Source organism: Petaurus breviceps, unplaced genomic scaffold, assembly GCF_028583685.1.
Source record: "Petaurus breviceps papuanus isolate PSGF00001 unplaced genomic scaffold, PetGlider_PUasm1.0 37, whole genome shotgun sequence".
NCBI lineage: Eukaryota > Metazoa > Chordata > Mammalia > Diprotodontia > Petauridae > Petaurus > Petaurus breviceps.
Window position 1 is genome coordinate 99,917,162 of NW_027186296.1, and position 22,022 is coordinate 99,939,183.

Consider the following 22,022-nt stretch of genomic DNA (forward strand, 5'->3'; position numbering starts at 1 on the left):
ACTGGAATGTCATATCACTACTCTCTTAATTACTGTTATTAAAATCTCTTCATTTCTAATTTAACTGTTAATTAAAAAAAGAAAAGAAAAAGTTAGAAAAATATACCTCTAGAAAATTAAGTATAATACAATAAAGTGAAACTGAGCCCTTTGGTTTTATTATTTTACTTAGAATAATAATTTGAACATTGCCTTAGGCAGTGTCTGGAAATAGTGAGCTTTCAAAAGCAGTGTTTGACTAACAAAATCCTCGCATTTACCCCATGCTCCAAAAGCGAGTAAAATTTCTTGTCAATATCTCATCCAACAATAACCAAACTTATTAAACTTACTAAATTGACCCCCCCCAAAAAAATTCTTTAAAGCCTTAGGGAAACTATTTATTAGAGTTAATGTGAACTTAAAAAAAACACAAAAATACTTAGTATCACATAAGACTCTTCTTATTGTGACCCCATTTCACAAAGTATGTCAAAGTTCTATTATTCTCATAATGCTATTATTGAAAGTAATTTTTCAGTCAGGAGTCTGCCTGACTCCATGGGACTGAACTGGAATGTACTGCCTTGAATAAATGATGGAAGAAATTTTATTTCCAGGTCATGTACTCTATTGCAGAAGAAAATCAAGCCCCAATGACACAGAGCCCAGAACACATTTCTACTGCAAGTCTGCTGCAAACAGTATCATCTATGGGGTATCTCTTATGACAGTTTCATAAACATATTCCAATGCCCAAGAATAATATGAGCATTAAAAAAAAACAGTAGGTGATGAGAAAGGAGGTCTGATTATTGGGTAAAAAGGGCTTCTTTGCATCCTAGCATTCCTGTTATACAAGGAATATGATAATACTAATATGCTACTATGCCTATGACTCCCTGTGCATCCACAGAGCAGTTTCCTCCACATATATCTAAGTCACCTGGTTTTAACAGGTCACAATTACATTGGATTACATACTTCATCTTGTCATTTTCTCTTCTAAAAAGTATATTAAGGTAGTGATCAAAAACTATAATCACAGTAACAATTAATTAGATTTAATAAAAAAATGCTTAGTGTTTTGCATGATGATTGGCACATAGTAGGTGCTTACTAAATGCTTACTGATTGACTGCAACATAACAGTTGATGTGGCTATAGCACTTGAAGGTGTGATAGGCACTTTACTGACATTGACATGTAGGTGCTACAGGTGATGACAAAACTTTGATGGAAATTAAGTAACTAGCTTATGGACACATGTGCACAATCGGTTATTCTTAAAGTTGGAATTTTACGCCCAGGTCCTCCAGGGACTTACCTAGCACTGCCACAGCTGCTGGCTCACATTCTACTCGTCTCTTTTCCAAGACTTTTTCCATCTGCCCTTCCTGGGCTAACAGGGCCAGAAAAGAAAGTTTTGGCTACTAAAAAGAGCCCAACATTTGCAAAAAGAAGTAAACCCTTAAATAAATTAAAAGTTTAAATGGATAGTTCTACATTCCAAGGTAATTTGTCAATGGCATGGTAGAGGTCTTTTTTTGACCTTCTATGAAAAACTTGAAATCATTCTGGTTTCAGTTTTCATAGTTACTGAATAATAGAGCTGAAAGGGACCTTTTAGACTCTGGCTTACAGAGGCCATGCACCTGCTTCCAAGGCAGTATTTGTCAAACAACCCAGATTAATGGGTATAAATTTCTATTTTTCAAAAGTCTCAAGGGAAAATTATTCTACACCCTTCCTAGATAATGATTAAGCATAAAAATTCTGTAATATTCCTCCTCTGTTTTTCACATAACATAAGTGTATAGTATTCACACACTCACTTTTTAGATGATCCATTTCTCCATAAAATATATCCAACACTCAAATGCCCTTTTCACACTTCAGATCTCCAATTCCATTCCTAAAGCAACCACTCTTCCTAATCTGCCACAATTCAAAATGCATAAGGACAAATTTAAGTGGCCAGTAAAATAAAAACTGTCCATGTGGTACAAAGAAGGGGAAAAAAAGATAATCATGATATGTGCTAATCATGACATTACTCCTTTAACATCTCTTCTAGTCCAGGGTAACTGCCAATTGGCTCATCTGCTAGACTAGTGCTTCTTAAATTATGGGTCACAACCCCATATGGGGCACATAACCAAATGAGAGGATTGAGAAAATTTGGCAACAGTAAAAGGTTTCTGAACACATAATGACCAAAAATTAATTCAAAATCAAATGCATAACAAATCCAAGGTGTTTCTGGCAGCACTTGCTGGTGTTGCATAGTGCAACTTCATCGCAGCCTTGGCTCTGAACACAGCACTGAGACGATTATAGGATCAAAATTTTAAAGTAAAGTTTAATATTGCTTCAAGCCACATTTGTGTACCAAAAGAGGTATAAGAATGTCAATGTCATTTGACACACTGAAAGGAGTGATAAACAAAAAATGACAAGAAGAAAAAAAAAACTAGAGATCTGTGAATCACGAAAATCAACTTTTTATTTAAAGAATATTTTATAGTCAAATGGCACATAGTAATAACATGTTTGTAACACTGTAAAATGGCATGTTTGCCCATTATTTAAAAATGTAATTCATTGGTAACATTGGTCAGTATCATTCTACAGAGAACTGGAAGTTAAATTAATAACCTAACTGTTTAGAATATTTTCAGCCTACTTCTTCTCTCTCCTTTCTTTAATCCATCCTTCACAGTGCTGCAATATAATCTTCCTAATGCACAAGGTTGACTATTTTTAAAATCTTGAGCACCAACTTGTTGCCTGTAGAACAAAACTTAAACACTTTAGCTGTTGTTGTTCATTGTTGATACTCAGAGAGGACCAATGACATCATGATGTTAGGGTCAAGGTACAGTGTGTTCAACTGTGACTGATCAGTCCAATATGAGTTCAGAAGGTTCTATCATATGTCAGGCACAAATAATTTGAGATGAAGATGTTTCTACATCTGCATATTTCACACTTCCTCTTCTACTGTGATTCTGCTTTGCTCATAGAGCACAATGCCTAATTTGATGTGAGCACACCATGCTAGATTGTTGGTTGGTCGTACACCAGCATCTCCCATGTTTCACAATTAATACTAAAATTCTTCAGAGACTTTGAGAATGTTCTTGTATCATTTCTTCTGACCTCCATGTGAGTATCTGTCTTGTACAAGTTCTCCATAAAATAGTCTTTTGGGTAAATGCATGCTTGGCATTTGGGCTACATGGCCAGTCCATTGGAATTACACTCTCTGCAATAGAGTTTGAATGCTTGGCAAGTTCAGCACAAGAGAGGGCCTCAGTGTTCAATATCTTATTTTGCCAGACAATCTTCAGAATCTTCCTAAGACAATTCAAATGCAAGCAGTTCAATTTTCTGGTATGATACTGGTAGAATATTCGGGTTTCTCAGGCATACAACAATGAAGTCAGCACAATGGCTCTGCAGACCTACAGTTTGATATGCTGCCTAATACCTTTCTCTTCTCTGCCATATTTTCTTTCAGAGGCTCCCAAATGCTGAGCTAGCTCTGGCAGCATGTATATCAACCACATCATCTATGTGGACATATTGGAAAGTATATTGCGCCAAGGTAAGTGAACTTATCCATTCAAAATTTCTTGATTTGCTGTAACCAATGGTTCCACATATGGATGATATAGTGCTGGCTAATAGAGAATATCTGTTTTCTTGTTGTTGATTGGAAGGCCAAAATTAGCACAAATAGCAAGAAATTCAATCCATACTCTGTTGCATCTCAGCCTAAGAGACTGCAATGAGAGTATAATCATCTGCAAACAAAAAGTTGCACACCAACTTTCCCTCCACTTTAGTCTTGGCTTATAGCTTTTTCAAGTTAAATCACTTACAATCAGTGCAGTGAATGACTGTGATGCCATTTTTGTCCTCATTGAAGGCATCTGACAACATCATAGATAACATCATGCTAAAAAGCATGGAAGCAAGCATTCAGTCCTGAATGTCTCAAACCAGTATGTCTCATAAACATCTAAAACTCAACATGTTTAAAACTGACCTCATCATCTTTCCCTGCCAAAAAACTACCTCTCCTCCAAAATCCCCTACATTTGGGATCATCCTCCATAAAGGTTAGATTCCTCAGTTATCTTGGATTTCCTTGCCATTATCTCTCATATCTAATCAGTTTCCATATGCTGTTGATCTCTTCAGTATCTCTGAACTCTCTCCACTTCCTGCCACTCACAATGCCACCATCATAGTCAGACGCTGCCTGAACTATTTAAACAACTTCTCAATATGTCTTGCTGTCATTTCTTTCTGCAATCCATCCTTTACATCATCATGAAAATAGTCTAAAGCATTTCTATGCTCAAAATTTTCAATTCTCTAGATAAAACACAAACTCATTAGCCTGGCATTGAAGGTCTTCCACAATCTCACTTTAATCAGCTTTGTCGGCTATATTTCAAATTGTTCCCTTTTGGTATTCTATATTCCAGCCAAACTAATAACCCAATCTATACTCTATATAAATCTATAGTCTCCAATCTATATAGTAATAGTCTCCTACCTTGGTAGATACCCTACCCCTATCCCTCCACCACCAGTAACATTTCCTCTTTATTTCTGTCTTCCTTTCTTTCAAGACTCAGCTCACATTTCGTCTCCTTTGGAAAGGTTTCACTGATCTCTCCAAGCTGTCAGCATTCTTGCCCTTCTCAGTTTTTCCTGCTATACTCTGACTGGTACACTCATTTGCTCTATTACATTCTACTTTATATTTATAATGCATACATGCTTTATATCTCCTCTTTCCCCCAACTAACCTATAATGGAGTGTGTGTGTGTGTGTATATGTGTGTATATTTACATATGTATATACACACATACTGTCATCTTTCATCCTTGAATGTGCCTTACAGCACAATTCTCTACAAACAGCAACTAATACAAATAGTACTAATAGTAACTAACAAATGTTTAATGAATTAAAGGTATTAAGAATTTTTCTAATTCTAAAATTTCCCTTGAAAACAGATATGACTGATTTCTTATTAAACATAGTTAATTTTTCTTGTTGACAATCTGTATAGCAACACATGTCTGTGTACAACTTGAGGACATCTGACATCAACAGAATATATGCTGAATAAGGAATCCAGTGTTTTATGTAAGCCATCAACTCTTATGTTGTAGGTTGAGATAATTTGTATTCCCTACAAGAAAAATTAAACCCACAAGGGCTTTATGCATAATCATGGATTTCACCTTGTTGTGGTTTTCCCCATTAGGTAGCAAATTCAGATACACTGAAATCATGTTAAGGAATTCTGTGGTCACTAAACCTTGAAACAGTTGTTGGTGGTGAAAGAGTTCTCAGTATTTTAGCAGCACGTACCCAAAGATTTTGCAGAAGGGGATCTGTAGACTACTGCTTAGGATTTTCTTGATGCCAAATTTTTTTTTCCCTGATAAAGTCCTGCAGAATTCCAGGGATACTGTTTGACCACAATCAGGCTGAACCATTCATTTAAAAATGATTAATCACAGATGAATCAGCCTTTTGTTTCTTTTCAGAGCCCTTTCTAGTGTTTCAACTATCTCATGTCTAGCCATGTCATGATACCAAAGTAGACTGCTTGAAATAATTTCATTTACTTTGGCCTGCATACAAGCCTGGATAAAGAATTCAGTCAAAACACCTCCTTCAGATCACAAAATGGCCTTAAAGCAGTATACTAGAAAATAATATGGTAAGAATCTTTTAGTTTTGTTTAACATTCCTAAATATGTTCATTTTTCTTGGAAATGAAATAGAATATTTTTTTGCATACTCATTGTGTGCAAAAAACCACCTATAATTCCAATTAAAGTTAAACCATTTAGATAGTAACATTAAGCATTCTGTGGCCTAAAAAAGCTTCACTAAAAAAATAAAAATGTAAAACTCTAGACAATTAAAAGTTGAAAGTCATATTAAATGGTTCGAAAAAGAAAAGAATACAAAGGAAGAAAAAAGTGATAACTAAATATTAAAAATATAAATGCAACATTGAGACCAATACAAAATAATCTAAATGTATCCATTATCAAGTCAAGAAATTATAAATCAAAGACAGGAAGAGAAAGAAATGAGACTAGCTTAATACCCAGGGCATTAGGGAGATTAAAACATATTAATGACAGGACAAACATTTACAATGGTTTGTTCTTTTATAACAGACACTATTTTAAGATTAACATTTAGCATATTAAAACAAAAGGCATTTATGATTGTAAACTAAAAGCACCGGAGTTTTTCATGAACAAAGTAACCTGATGTTTGAATTAAGGAGGAAGAAAACAAGCTAAAAAACTAAAATAGCTGAATCTGCTGGCTTCTAACTTCAAAATTTTATGATCTACAAATGACAGATGATTTACCACTACCTTCAAAAACACAAGAAATATTCTGATTCCTTGAAAAAAAAAATCTAGTTACATGATCATTGATCTTTTTTTGTTAATCTTTTTTCTTTTTGGAGGGAGGGAAGGCAGTATAACATTAATGCAATATTCATAACACCCACAGTGGTTATGAATATGCTGGTATAGTTGTGAATCACAAAATGCAGCAGCCTCTCCACGTGGAGAGTAGAACCAAAGCCTTTATTCAAATACCAGAAAACCAAATCCCAGAACCAGAAAGCCATTACATTCATTACAGTAGCCACGAAGTTGGTACACATGGTTAATACAGTGAACACCCACATTCCCAAGCCTTCACAACAGAACTGGCTCCCTCAAGCAGGGATCCTCCTCTCTCACTCACGGTAGCTCCTCAGCCTGGTTCTTGGAAGTTCTCAGCAGAAATTCCCAAAGCCAAGGCTTCAGCAAAAGTTCCCAGAAGAAAGGTCTCAGCAGAAGCTCCAGCCTCTAGATGCTCACTGAGAGAAATTCTGACTGTCCAGCTTGTGCTCTTCCTTATATATAATATAGCTTCTCCCTGTTCTGCCCCTTCCTATTACATCAGCAACTTCCTCCCAAGGAGTTAAATACTTCTGTGTTAATTAAATAGCTTAAACAAAGTATTAACTTGAAACAAAGTGCTAAGTACCTGTTTACTTGCCAATACAAAGGGGCATGGATGATCTTCACATTCCATTAACATTACAGGCAGTGTAAATGGGGTTAAGTGACTTGCCTAAGGTCACACAGCTAGTTATAAGTGTCTGAGGCCAAATTTGAACTCAGGTCCTCCTGATTCCAGGGCTAGTGCTCTATTATTCATTGTGCCACTTAGCTGCCCCAGCGATCACTGATCTTAAAAAAAAAAAAGAAAAAGAAAACAGGAGGAAGATAAGAGGTGTTTTCAAATACATTTGAAGAATTGTCATCTCTATAAGTGATCTCTAAACTTGTCTGACTATGTAATCTATTAGGAAAAAACTTTTTAAGTGTTTATCCACATGTCCATGTTTTATTTATAAATTATATACATATATCTCTTCAGAATTTATTTTTAGTTTTTACCATTCATTTTCACAAATTTTTGCATTCCAGATTTTCTTCTCCCCACCCCACAATGGCAAGCATACTGATTAATCTTATTAATCTTTCTCCCAGTCTGCCCTCTCATATATTCCCCCCCATCCCTCTCCTTATCCCCTTCCCCCTTACTTTCTTGTAGGGCAAGATGGATTTCTATACAACATTGCCTGCACATCTTATTTCCCAGATGCATGTAAAAACAATTTTTTAACATTTGTTTTTAAAACTTAGAATTTCAGATTCTCTACCTTCTTGACTTTTCACCCACCTCCACTGGGAAGACAAGCAATTCATTATAGGTTATACATGTGTAATTATGCAAAACATTTCCATAGTAGTTATGTTATGAAAGACTAACTCAATTTCCCTTCATCCTATCCCATACCCTATTTTCTCCTTTGACCTTGTGCCTTTTCTTTGCTTTTTTTTTTTTTTGGAGGGCAATTGGGGTTAAGTGACTTGCCCAAAGTCACATGGCTAGTGTTATGTTAAGTGTCTGAGGCCGGATTTGAACTCAGGTCCTCCTGACTCCAGGGTCAGTCCTCTATTCATTGCGCCCCCTAGCCACCCAACCTTGTCCCTTTTCAAAAATATTTGCTTCTGACTACCCTTTCCCCCAATCTGCCCTCCCTTTTATCATGCTCCCCTCTTATCCCCTTTCCCCCCAACTTTCCTGTAAGATAAAATACCCAACTGAGTGTTGATGTTATTCCTTCCTTAAGCCAAATCCAATGAGAGTATGGGTGACTCATTCCCTTTCACACCTCCCTGCTCTTCCCCTCCATTATTGTAATAGCCTTCTCTTGCCTCTTTTATGTGAGATAATTTACCCTATTCTATCTCTCCCTTTCTCCTCCCAATATATTCCTCTCTCACCTCTTAATTTTATTTTTTAAATATCATTCCTTCATATTCAACTCACTCTGTGCCCTCTGTCTATATACATATACACATATATACACATATACACATACACCCACCTATATGTGCATATATGAATATATACATATATATTCCTTTCAACTATCCTCTACTGAAAAAAGTCTCATGAGTTACAAATATCTTTCTTTTCTTATTTTTTTAAATCAATTTGTTTGTTTCCTTTTAGTTTACAAAATTCAATTCCACAATTCCTTGAGTTTCACATTTTGTCCCCCTCCCTCTCCCCCCATGGCAGCATATAGTCAAGTATAGTATCTGTAAATACTTTTACATTATACATTAGTCAGGTTATAAAGACAGATCGTATCAGCTGGAATGAAAAACGGTAAAGAGGACATAAAACCAAATAAGAGAAGGAAAAAGATCAGGTATTTTGCTTCCACCTAGATATAAACTCAGTTCTTTCTGGTTCTTTCTCTGGATGCACATATTTCTCTCCATCATGAGTCTTTTGGGATTGACTTATATCACTGCATTGCTAAGAAGAGTCCAGTCTATCAAAGCTGGTCATCACACATTCGTTGTGTCTGTAATTGTGTACATATTTCTCCTGGTTTTACTCTTCTCACTCAGCATCAGTTTATATAAGCCTCTCCAGGTAAATATGAAGACTGTCTGCTCCTTGTTTCTTATAGCACAACAGTATTCCATAACACGCATATACCACAACTTGTTCAGCCATTGCCCAATTGATGGGCACCCCCTTAATTTCCAATTCTTTGCTACCAAAAAAGAGCTGCTATAAACATTTTTGTACATATGGGTCTTTCTCCCATTTCTATGATCTCTTTGGGATATTGCCATTACGATCACAGATATAACCCTAGGAGTGGTATTGCTGGATCAAAGGGTATGAAAGTATTTATAGCCCTTTGGGCATAATTCCAGATTGCCCTCCAGAAAGGCTGGATCATTTCACAATTCCACCAGCAATGCATTAGTGTTCCAATTTGCCCACATCTTCTCCAGCACTTGTCATTTTCCTGTTTTGTCATCTTAGCCAATCTGACTGCTGAGATGTGGTACCTCAGAGTTGTTTTGATTTGCATTTCTCTAATCAATAGTGAATTAGAGCATTTCTTCAAGTGCTTATAGATGGCTTTAATTTCTTTCTCTGAAAACTGCCTGTTCATATCCTTTGACCATTTATCAATTGGGGAATGATTTGTATTCTTATAAATTTCACTCAATTCTTTGTATATTTTAGAAATGAGTCCTTTGTCAGAGACATAGGTTGTAAAGATTCTTTCCCAATTTCCCACCTCCCTCTTAATCTTGGTTACATTGGCTTTGTACAGAAGTTTTTCAATTTCATGTAGTCAGAATTATCCATTTTACATTTTATAATGTTCTCTAATTCTTGTTTAGTCATCATAAAGTCTTTCCCTCTCCACAAGTCTGATAGGTAAACTATTCCTTGTTTTAGGAGACTGCTTACACCCATTTAGACTTGATTTTGGTATATGGTGTTAGATAATGGTTTATGCCCAGTTTCTGCCATAGTATATTCCAGTTTTCCCAGCAGTTTTTGTCAAATAGTGAGTTCTTATCCCAAAAACCAGGGTCTGGGGGTTTATCAAACAATAGATTACTATAGTCATTGACTTCTGAATCTCATGTGCCTAATCTATTCTATTGATCCACTCCTCTATTCCTCAGCCAATACCAAATAGTTTTGATGACTGCTGCTTTATAATACAGATTGAAATTTGGTATAGCTAGTCCACCTTCCCTAGCATTTCTTTTCATTAATTCCCTTGATATTCTGGACCGTTTATTCCTCCAAATGAATTTTGTTACTATTTTTTCTAGCTCTATAAAGTAGTTTTTTGGTAAATTAATTGGTATGGCACTAAAAATATAATTTAATTTAAGTAAAATTGTCATTTTTATTATATTAGCTTGACCCAGCCACGAGCAATTGATATTTTTCCAATTAGTTACATCTGACTTTATTTGTGTGAAAAGTGTTTTGTAGTTGTGATCATATAGGTCCTGGGTACAAATATTTTTCCATGTAGGAATGTAAACAGTTCAGCTTTAATAAGTTCCTTACGATTTCTCTTTCTTGTTTATCTTTTCATGCTTCTCTTGATTCTTTTTTTTTTCTTTAACGTGTGCACTTTTATTTGAACTGGTCTTATGTCAGTGTACAGGTAAAGCTCCTCCCCTCCCCTAAGTACTGGCACCAATCTCAAAACTCGCAGGGAGACTAGAAAAGTCCTCATTCACATCTATGTTGGGGGCAGGGAGGGAATTTAGGGAGCCATTCCATATGGCTGACAATTATGCTGACAATTAAAAAAAAAGGAACAAGTATTAAGGCAGAAGATACAAAAAGTTTTTTTAAGGATTACATAATTTACACTTAAAGCCATACTAGTACCTCCCCCTCCCCCTCGGGATCTGTTACATCGCTCCCCGACAGCCTTCACAGAGGCCTGGAACTGTCACAATGCATTAGACGGTATTTGGAATGATTATTAAAAAAAAAACAAATGTACAATCAGAGTCCTGAAGACGCCCTGGAGAACTTTGGGGATGTTTGCCCTCCAACATACCTAGACTGCTCATCACCTTCACCGTTCCAGTTTTTAAATCCTGAGTCAAGTGACAAAAAGAAAACAACACAAAAACAAATAAAGCCATGCCAATCTCATCTCTTTTTTGGGGCAATTATCATGTCATCATCATATCACACCCTTTGACAAAAATAAAAAATAAAAAAACAAGACAAACAGTCCATTTAGAAGCATTTGCGGTGGACAATGGAGGGCCCAGATTCATCATACTCCTGCTTGCTGATCCACATCTGCTGGAAGGTGGAGAGAGACACCAGGATGGAGCCTCCAATCCAGACAGAGTATTTGCGCTCAGGCAGGGCAATGATCTTGATTTTCATTGTGCTGGGAGCTAGGGCTGTAATCTCCTTCTGCATCCTGTCAGCAATGCCTGGGTACATGGTGGTACCACCTGACAACACGGTGTTGGCATACAAATCCTTACGGATATCAACATCACACTTCATGATTGAGTTGAAGGTTCATGATTGAGTTGAAGGTAGTTTCGTGGATTCCACAGGATTCCATACCTAAGAAAGATGGTTGGAAGAGAGCTTCTGGGCACCGGAACCTCTCGTTGCCAATGGTGATAACCTGACCATCAGGGAGCTCATAGCTCTTTTCCAGAGAGGAGCTGGATGCAGCAGTGGCCATCTCCTGCTCAAAGTCTAGGGCGACATAACACAGCTTCTCCTTGATGTCACGCACGATTTCCCTCTCAGCTGTGGTGGTGAAACTGTACCCTCTCTCGGTCAGGATCTTCATGAGGTAGTCCGTCAGATCACGGCCAGCCAGATCCAGATGGAGGATGGTGTGGGGAAGGGTATAACCTTCATAGATGGGCACAGTGTGGGTCACACCATCACCGGAGTCCATCACAATACCAGTGGTACGACCAGGGGCATACAGGGACAGCACAGCCTGGATGGCAACGTACATGGCTGGGGTATTGAAGGTCTCAAACATAATCAGAGTCATCTTTTCTCTGTTGGCTTTGGGGTTCAGGAGGGCTTCTGTGAGTAGCACAGGGTGCTCTTCAGGGGCCACATGGAGCTCGTTGTAGAAAGTATGATGCCAGATCTTCTCCATGTCATCCCAGTTGGTGGCAGTACCATGTTCAATGGGGTACTTCAGGGTCAGAATACCTCTCTTGCTCTGGGCCTCATCCCCCACATAGCTGTCTTTCTGGCCCATACCCACCATCACACCCTGATGTCTGGGGCGCCCAACAATGGAAGGGAAGACAGCCCAAGGGGCATCGTCTCCTGCAAAGCCAGCTTTGCACATTCCAGAGCCACTGTCAACAACGAGAGCAGCAATATCATCATCCATGGCAAACTTTGAAGTGGCAAGTTTAAACCCTTAAGAGGAGAGAGGAGGTGGTGCTGCACCTGGAGGCAGGGGGGAGGCAAGTGCATGCTGAGTGGAAGAGCTCACAGCTCGCTTCTCTTGGTTCTTGTATTTGAAAGTCAAATTTTCTTTTCAGCTCTGTTTTTTTTTTTTACCAAGAATGCTTGAAAGTCCTCTATTTCATTGAATATCTATCTTTTCACCTGAAGTATTTATACTCAGTTTTGCTTGTAGAAGCTGCTAGATCTTGTGTTATCCTGATTGTGTTTCCACAATACTTAAATTAGTTTCTTCCCGACTGCTTGTAATATTTTCTCTTCGACCTGGGAAATCTGAAATTTGGCTATAATATTCCTAGGTGTTTTCTTTTGGGGATCTTTTTCAAGAGGTGACTGGTGAATTCTTTCAATTCCTATTTTGATCCAAATTAAGAATGATTCTAGCCTGATTTCTCTTCCTCTATCTGTTCATTTTGCCAGCCAATTACTTGACTTTTGTGCTCTTTGCCATGGTAGAACTCTTCTTCCAGAGTGGAGACTGCTATGTCCCAAATTTCTGGGGTTTTGCGCAGCTGTTATCAGAGCTGCTTCTAGGTATTTGCCTCAGGACTGTGAGGAGGACTGCATCTCCATAGCCTCAACAAGCTCTGCCACGCCAGCACTCCTCACCCCAGGACAGCTACCCAAGACTGTGACCCAGATCAAGCAGGTCAAAGCAAGACAATCCTGCTTCAGCACCAGTAGAGATTCCTGCAATTGCCCTCTAGTCAGTCGCTTGGTTCCCCCACCATCTGTGGGCCTGGAGCTCTGGAAGCAGCCACTGCAGCCGAGGCCACCTCTGCTGCCCCAGGGGCAGGGGCCAGACTGGACTCTTCTTTCACCCAGTTCCAACAGAGTTTCCCCACTGACCTTTTACTTTCTCTTTGGCATTTATGGGTTGAGAAGTCTGTAAAGTGATTCAAATCCTTGAGGTCTGCTCTGGACAGTCTATGCCTGAGTGGTCCATGCAGGATGGCACTCCGCTCACAGCCTGGTGCAAAAGACACTTTCTCTCAGTTTGCCATGCTGTCCTCAGCTGGAGACAAATTTCATTCTGTCATTTTGTGGGTTCTGTAGCTCTAAAATTTGTTTAGAGTCATTTTTGACAGATATCTGAGGTAACTGGTAATGAGCTCAAGTAAGTTCCTTTCTTTACTCTGCCACCTTGGCTCCACCCCTACATATGTTATTAATATGCAATATACAGTACATAACAAAAATTTAGATTTAAAAATAATTAGATGAAGTTGAAATATTTAAAATACCCTTCATTTTATGAAAAAAAATCCATTTACTCTTACTAAAAAAAGTATTAATATTTTTATAATGACAGTAAATGTGACTGAGTTTTCATTATTTTTTAAAATCTTGGTTTAAGACTTTGAAATAGTGATTTAGAAACCTGGTTGCAAGATCATTAATTTTGATATGTGATTTAACAGATGTCAGAGTTGAAAAAAGATAACCTCACAAAGATATGTAGATCCAAACAGAAAAAACACATCACTGGTTCTGCTTACTAAATCATAATATTAATTTTTCAACTTATCCACCCATTATTGAAAGGTTTTATTGAACTTTAGCTACTAAATATTTTTCCCTAATGATAGCCAGTAAGTTCTTTACAAACTAATCAGAAGGGACTGAATTTCTACATTTCTAGCAAATGGGCTAAAAAAACTCAATGAAAATCATGATTTGTAAGATTTCTAAACAGGTTAAAAATTTTGTTTCAAAGTGTTTTTATATGTACAGATAAGAGTTTTATTGGGACACACATTTTCACATTCTGTTAATTTTGATCACTTTCAGACCAGCATTATCTAATACTTCAAAGTACTCTATAGACTTTTGATGAAATCATTAATGAGGTAACAATTATAATTAATATTTCAAATAATCTTGATCATTAATTTTTTTTTTTTTGCTAACTGTTTACTTTGAGCAGGTCATGTTCCATACAATGTGTGAGGTAATCTCAGTAAGTTCATAAGAGGGAGTCTTTGATTGTGGTGGCTTCACTCATTACAATTAGTTCAATTTCATTATATTGCAGTATATTGTAGTTTATGGATGCCCAGTTAGGTGGATTACATATTTACACATCTAGTTTTAATGAAACTAATTCTCACAAAAGAGACAAATGTCTTAAAAAAGATTTCCTACAAAGAAACAGAGTTGAAGATAACATTAATAATGTAAGCACAAGTAAACTATAAAAATCACAGAACTGTTACTTCTACTGCCATAACAGGAGCTTTACATTATACATTACAATGATGATATACTCAAACAAGTAAGCCCAAAAAAACCTAAAATTATCAAGACTGTCCATCATTAACAATCAACATCATCAACAATCTATAGAGTTAGATTAAAGACTGTCCCTTCTGTGATTTTCCACCTTCATTTCCTGCCTCATTCTCCATATACTGACATTCATCCCAGTTACAGACATTTTTTTTTTTCTTTTGGAGTAGTTTCCCCATTCATTGTTCTATTCATCAAAGTTTTCTGCATCACTGCACAGTGTTTGGCATTTAAAGTTCTTCACACTCTAGCCTCAATCTATCTCTGCAGACCTATTACATATTATTCCTCCTTTCACACACTTTTTGGTCCAGCCAAACTGGCTTTTTACTGTTATGCAGTATATACAACACTGCATCTCCCATCTGTCATCTTTGTGCTAGCTATCCTCTATTTCTACAATTCACTCCCTCCTCAGATCTCTTAGACTCTCTTAATTTCCTTCAAACATCAGCTCAAAACTCACCTTCTAAGTTAAAACTTTTCTGCTCTCATCATCCCACTGCCTACTGCTAGGACCTTCCCCCAAAATCATCACTTATCATTTCAATATATCCCTACATGTACCTGATGTCTCCCTCACATGACTGAACCCCTTTAAAGCAGAGAGTATTTCTCTTCTATCTTTATATCCCCAATTCCTGGGACACAGAAGATAACAAATAAATGCTTGCTGAGTGTCACCTTCTACCAGACAATTAGCTGAACCTCCCAGGTTGTCTATGCTACAATGATGTGGACCACCTAATCTATTTGTCCCTACTGCAGCTGCCTCTGCCTCAATTAAAGGCACTTCACACACTTGCCAATACAGCTTCCAGGGCCTTAGAGCAAAAGTTCTTAACTTTTTTTAGGTCATGAAGCTTTGTGGATGTCTGGTGAAATCTATTGATCCCGTCTCAGAATAATGTTTATAAATGTACAAAATAAAATAGATAAGATTACAAAGGAAACCAATTATATTGAAATAGTTATTAAAATATTTATTGAAAAAAATAAATTCTTAAAATCCAGGCTAAAAAAAAAAAATCTGCCTTGGAAGAAAGTAGAGAAGGAAAAAGGAACCAGGCAAACAAGGAGATGGAGCTCATCATTTGATCACCTCCTTGACCTCCACAGTTTCTTCATTTTCAGCCTCCTCTGCCCTGTTGCTTTCACCTCTGGGCACCACCACCTTCTGCAGCTGTTGCTGCCCAGGCACTGGCCCCAGATTTGACCGACACTAGCTCTGGTCATTCACTGCCAACCCTGGCCTCTAAACTAGGAATGTAAATACAAGCAGAAAGACAGTTCCTGGCCTCAAGGAGTTTACACTCTGATGAGGGAAGACAGCACAAAGAGAGCTGAAAGTGGGGAAAGGGAGGAACAGGGCAAGGGTATGGAAGAGAAAATCTACCCCAATTGCTACCACTGTCCAGCCCTTGGAGAGCAATAAAGAAGAAGAGAAAACGTGTAGTGTTTCTTTTCGTTGGCCTTGCCAAGAGATAGAAGCCTCCATCAGAAACCACACAGTTGAGAGTGGGGAGGCCCTGACCTAAATGCATGCTTTTTGGAGCAAAGGTCTATAATTAATACATTTCTATATAGCTTCATAATACAAAAGTGAGAAATTCTATGGAGACAGGTTTCCCTATACATAAGGAACTTTTTAACAAATAGAATAGCATATCTTGAGAAGCAGAAACTATGATTGGAAGTATTCTGGTAGGTGCTATATTAATATTACTACCACTGCCACTATTACTATCACCTTCACAACTACTACCACTACTGCTAGACAGGCAAGCCATCTTAGCTGAAGCAGCAAGGCACACTGAAGGACAAGTATGAAGTGACAATATGCCAAGAAAGTCAAATGACCACTTCAAACCAACCCTTCAGACCTGATGGAGATTGCTTAAGTTCAGAACCCTAAACCCAAGAGTTTTGAGAATTGCAGTGACCCTCAGACCATCATACCTGCTTCCATCCCAGGCCTCAGAGCTACCACTGGGAGGAGCAATCACTTTAGAGAAAGAGCCCACTTTCCTTACCATCACTGACACCAACTGCCGCTAGTGGGTAAGATCGTGAGCCTCAAGAGTAGCAATGTCCTAGGGGCGGCCAGGTAGCACAGCAAGTAAGAGCACCGGCTCCAGTGTCAGGATGACATGTGGATTGAATCCGGGCTCAGACACTTATTACCCACCCAGAAACACCTGGCCGTGTAACCTTGAGCAAGTTACTTAACCCCAATTGCTTAGGGGCGGCCAGGTGGCTCAGCAAGTAAGAGCACCGGCTCCAGTGTCGGGATGACCTGGGGATCAAATCCGGGCTCAGATACTTAGCACCACACCCAGAAATAACAGGCCGTGTAATCTTGAGCAAGTTACTTAACCCCAATTGCTTAAAAAAAAAAAAAAAAAGAGTAGCAATGTCCCTCAAACCCCAGTTCTGCTTCTAGCCCAGTCTTCGTAGCCATCAGGGCCAAGAGCTGCCCCTGAGGTCTAGCAACTACTTCTGCTGGTGCTAAAACCACTACAACTACTGAACACCCAGAAAAGAGAGTTCTCACCACTCAAGACATTTACACTGTCAAATGTTGAATATCAGAAGTTGATTTATTTAATCAATGGAAATGACATTAAAGAAAATGCTTTGTCTTTGCACTCTAAGAAACATGGTACCTTTTTCATTTGACTTGTTTCTGAAACCCTCTCTTTATGTTCTCTCTCTCATTAGAATGTGAGCTCCTTGAAAGCAGACTGTCTTGCTTTTCTATTAGTATCCTTAGTACTTATGATAGTGCTTTGCACACAGTGCTTAATAAAATCTTTTTTCATTCATTCATCATATTTGTTAGGGATGTTATAGAAAAGAATATTCCCTAGATTGGAAAACTGGCTTGGATACCCTCTAAAGCCTCTTCCAAAAACTTCTACAATCCAGTAATAAAATCAACTATAATTCTCCCAGGAGATAAAACTCTAGACCACTGTAGATTGTCAATATAAAACAATACCACTAACTTAGAAATCTTTTTAAACTGGAGATTTTGTTTTAATTTGTTCTCTTGGCAACTGTTTAAAAAGTGGATTTATATAGTCTGTAGTTGCACTTGATGAAAATGCCATGATGTGGTGATCTGATTCTGCCTAAATGAAAAATCATTCTTATAGTTGCTGTGGCATATTTGAAAGTATCTTCAGGAGGCAAAGAAGTGAGATATCTATTTTGTTTTTGTTTGGTTTTTTAAATTCAATTAGCTTGGGCAAGAGACCAGCTATTATTAACATCTCACGATGCCTTTTGGCTGGGGGCGGAGTGGGGGGTGCAGGTAATCAGGTCCACCTCGTTCAAGATATATAAGAATCAGTTTATACAGTTTAAGTTACCAACAAGATGTGAAATAAGTCATGATTTCCAAAACAATCACGTTATCTCTATGCATTAACCAGTGCAACTGTGGGTTCGTGACCCACATTTTAAGAAGTACTGAAGGTGAGGGCAGAGCCAAGATGGCAGAGTAGAAACAGGACTTCCATGCAGCTCCAGCTTCCACCTCCTCCAATACATGTAAAAAATTACTCTAAACAAACTTTAGAGCTACAGAACCCACGAAGTGGCAGAGAGAAACAAATCTCCCACTGAAGGAAGCCTGGAAGGCTGGGAGGAAGGGTTCATCACAGCGTGCTGAGAGAGGAATGCAGTCTCAAATGAGCCAGCCACGTGTTTTAGACCCAGGGTAGCCCCAATCAGCAGCTACAGCTGGAGCAAATTTCATGAGAATAAATCACCAGCAGCTGTAGCGGTTTCCAGATTTCTCAATCCACAAATGCCAAAGACAAAGTAAAAGGTCAGTGTGGAACTTTGTTGCGAACAGGAGGAGCATGGTCCGGCTGCTGCCCCCAGAGCAAGAAGCGGAGGCGTGGTGGCTGCAACTGCTGCCACGTGGCAGATTCCAGTGCTCCTGACCTGCAATTTTTAGGGGGACCAAGCAACTAACTATTCAGAAGGTAATTGCTTTTGCTTTGACCTACTTGGATCCAGATTGCAGTCTTGGGTGGTGGTCCTGGGGTTTGTGACCAGTGAGCCAGAGCATGTGGGGGCTGTAGAGAAGGTGCCCATCTAATAGCTCTGGCAGCTGCAAAAACCCCAATGATTTGGGACATAGCTCTCCATTCTGGAAGCAGAGTTCTACCATGGCAAAGAGCTCAAAAGTCAAGTTAATTGGCTGCCAATATGAGCAAGCAACAGAAGCACAAACAAACCATACAATCCTTTTTTGGGGACAAAAAGGATCAAGGCATGGAGCATGAGGAAGACAGAGAAGAACTGCATCAAAAGCCTCCAAGAAAAATATGAACTATTTACAAGCCATGGAGCTTAAGAAGGATTTTGAAAAGCAAGTAGGAGAAGTGGAGGAAAAATTGGAAAGAGAAATGAAAATGATGCAAGAAAATCATAAAAAGCTAGTCAATAGCTTGCTAACGGACACCCGAAAATACACCAAAGAAAATAACACCTTAAAAGATAGACTAACTCGGGGGTGGCTAGGTGGCACAGTGAATAGAGCACCAGCCCTGGAGTCAGGAGGACCTGAGTTCAAATACAGCTTCAGACACTTAACACAAAAACTAGCTGTGTGATCTTGGTCAAGTCATTTAACCCCAACTGCCCTCCAAAAAGCAAAAAAAAAAAATAGACTAACTCAAGGCCATTCAAAAGCCAATGAGGAGAAGAATGCCTTAAAAAGCCAAATTGGCCAGATGGGAAAAAGAATTTCAAAAAGTCACTGAAGAGAATAATTCCTTCAAAATTAGATTGGAGCAACTGGAAGCTAATGACTTTATGAGAAATCAAAATACTATAAAACAGATCCAAACAAATGAAAAAAATAAAAGGCAATGTGAAATATCTCATTGGAAAAACCACTGACCTGGAAAACAGATCCAGGAGAAATAATTTAAAAATCATTGGTCTACCTGAAAGGCATGATCAAAAAAAGAGTCTAGACACCATCTTTCAAGAAATTATCAAGCACAATTGCCCTGATATTCGAAAAGCAGAGGGTAAAATAGAAACTGAAAGAATTCACCAATCACCTCTTGAAAAAGATCCCAAAAAGAAAACTCCTAGGAATATTATAGCAAAATTCCAGAGTCCCCAGGTCAAGGAGAAAATACTGCAAGCAGTCAGGAAGAAACAATTTGAGTATTGTGGAAACACAATCAGGATAACACAAGACCTAGCAGCTTCTACCTTAAGGGATAGAAGGGCTTGGAATATGATATTCCAGAGGTCAAAGGAGCTAGGACTAAAATCAAGAATCACCCACCCAGCATAACTGAGTATAATTCTACCGGGAAAAATATGGTGTCATTCAATGAAATAGAGGACTTTCAAGCATTCTTGATAAAAAAAACCTGAGCTGAACAGAAAATCTGACTTTCAAATACAAGAAGCAAGAGAAGCATGAGAAGGTAAACAGGAAAAAGAAATCATAAGGAACTTATTAAAGTTTAACTATTTACATTCCTACATGGAAAAATGATAATTGTAACTCATAAGGCTTTATATATTTGGAGGTGACAGGAGGCCCCTGGAATTTACTGAGTAGGGGAGTAACACAGTCAGAGCTTCATTTTAGAAAGATCACTCTGATAGCTAAGTAGAAGAAAGACTGTAATGGGAAGAGATCTGTAGCAGGTAGACCAACCTGCAAGCTATTGCAATAGTCCAGGCATGAAATGATGAGATCTTATATCACAGTAGCTGCAGTGTCAAAGGAGAAAGGATGGGGTAGTATGTGAGAGATGTTATGAAGGTCAAATCTATAGCCTTGACAACAAATTGGATCAGGGGTGGGAAGGGGGACAGTTATGAGAAAGTGAGAACTAAAGGTGACAACCAGATTGTGAGCCTGGGTGACTAGAAGGAAAGTAGTAGCATCAATATTTATAAAATTTTTTATTTTAAAATTATTTATAAAAACTTTTTTTTAAACTCTTCTTTCATCTCTTTTAGGAATTCTTGTTGAATTTTTGCCCAAGCTGAATTTTTTTCTGAGAATTTGTTTATAGATATTTTAGAGTCATTCTCTTCTGAGTTTGAGTTTGAATTTGAGTCAAGCTTCCCTGTTATAACAGCTCTTTATGCTGGGATTCTTTTTTTGTTTGTTTCCTATTTCTTCCAACCTACTTCTTGACTTTGGATTTTATATTAGGGCTTTACTCTGTGGCACTTCTGAAAGTAAAGTCTGGTATGGTCTTATTGTTGCTGTCTTGGGATACTGAATATTGTATAATTCCAAGATTTCAGTGAAAGGCTCAGGGACCTCAAAGCTTTCAGTGTTCCAAAATGCTCTGTTCTAGGGCAAAGTCTGATGGCTGTCCTCCTGATCTAGCTCTTCAAGTTCTTGACCTAGGTTTAGATCTGACCAAAAGCAGACTGCTGCTGTGCTCAGTCCCCATAAGCCAGCAGGAAAGACTCTGCTGATTCAGAGTGGCAGAATTATAGGCTAACCTAACCTGGACAAATGACTCAATATGATTTTTTTATCTAGATTTCCCCATCAGGATTCAATCTGGTGTATTTTCTAGATCTTTTTAGAGGAGTTTTGTTGAAGGGAGTTTACTAAACTTCTTCTTATCATCTTCCTTTTCATTTCTTTTGGAAATAATCTATTTTCTCATCTTTTACAGCATAACAGTATTCTATCACACACATATACACCACAATTTTTTCAGCTTTTCCTCAATTGATAGACATCCCCTTAGATTTTAGGTGACGTTTTTGCCTCCATAAAGAGAGCTGCTATAAATATTTTTGTAAATAAAGAATCTTTTCTTCTTCCTTTGATCTATTTTGAATATAGGTCTGGCATTTTTATTGCTCAATCAAAGGGCACATCTAATAACATTCTGTGTATAATTCTCAATCACTTTCCAGAATGGCTATACTCATTTACAGATCCACCAAGAGCATATCAATGTGCCTGTTTTCACACAGTCATATCTATATTATTTTTCATTTTCTTTTCTTGTCATATTTGCCAATCCTCCCTTAAGAAATGCCTGTTCATATCCTTAAACCATTTATCAATTGGGGAATGGTTTTTTCCTATAAATTTACATCAGTTCCATATGTCTCTTGGAAACAAACTTTTATAGAGAAAGTTGCTACAAAGATTTTTCGCCTTTGTTTAAATTGTTTCCCCGTGTGTAAAAATTGTTTATATTTTATGTAACAAAACATCCACTAGTTACCATCAGACAGACTAATTATAGGATAATAGGCAAAATTTATAGTAATAAGAATTGAACTTAAACAT

The 22,022-nt window shown here is 37.9% G+C and overlaps 1 protein-coding gene and 1 pseudogene across 12 annotated transcripts in view; both read right to left on the bottom strand.

Moving 5' to 3' along the window:
- The window catches only part of ATE1 (arginyltransferase 1), a 227,633-nt gene that overhangs the window by 81,434 nt on the left and 124,177 nt on the right, over positions 1–22,022 (bottom strand). The gene's annotated exons all lie outside the window — the stretch shown is intronic.
- On the bottom strand, positions 10,538–12,408 carry LOC138169565 (actin, cytoplasmic 1 pseudogene; annotated as a pseudogene).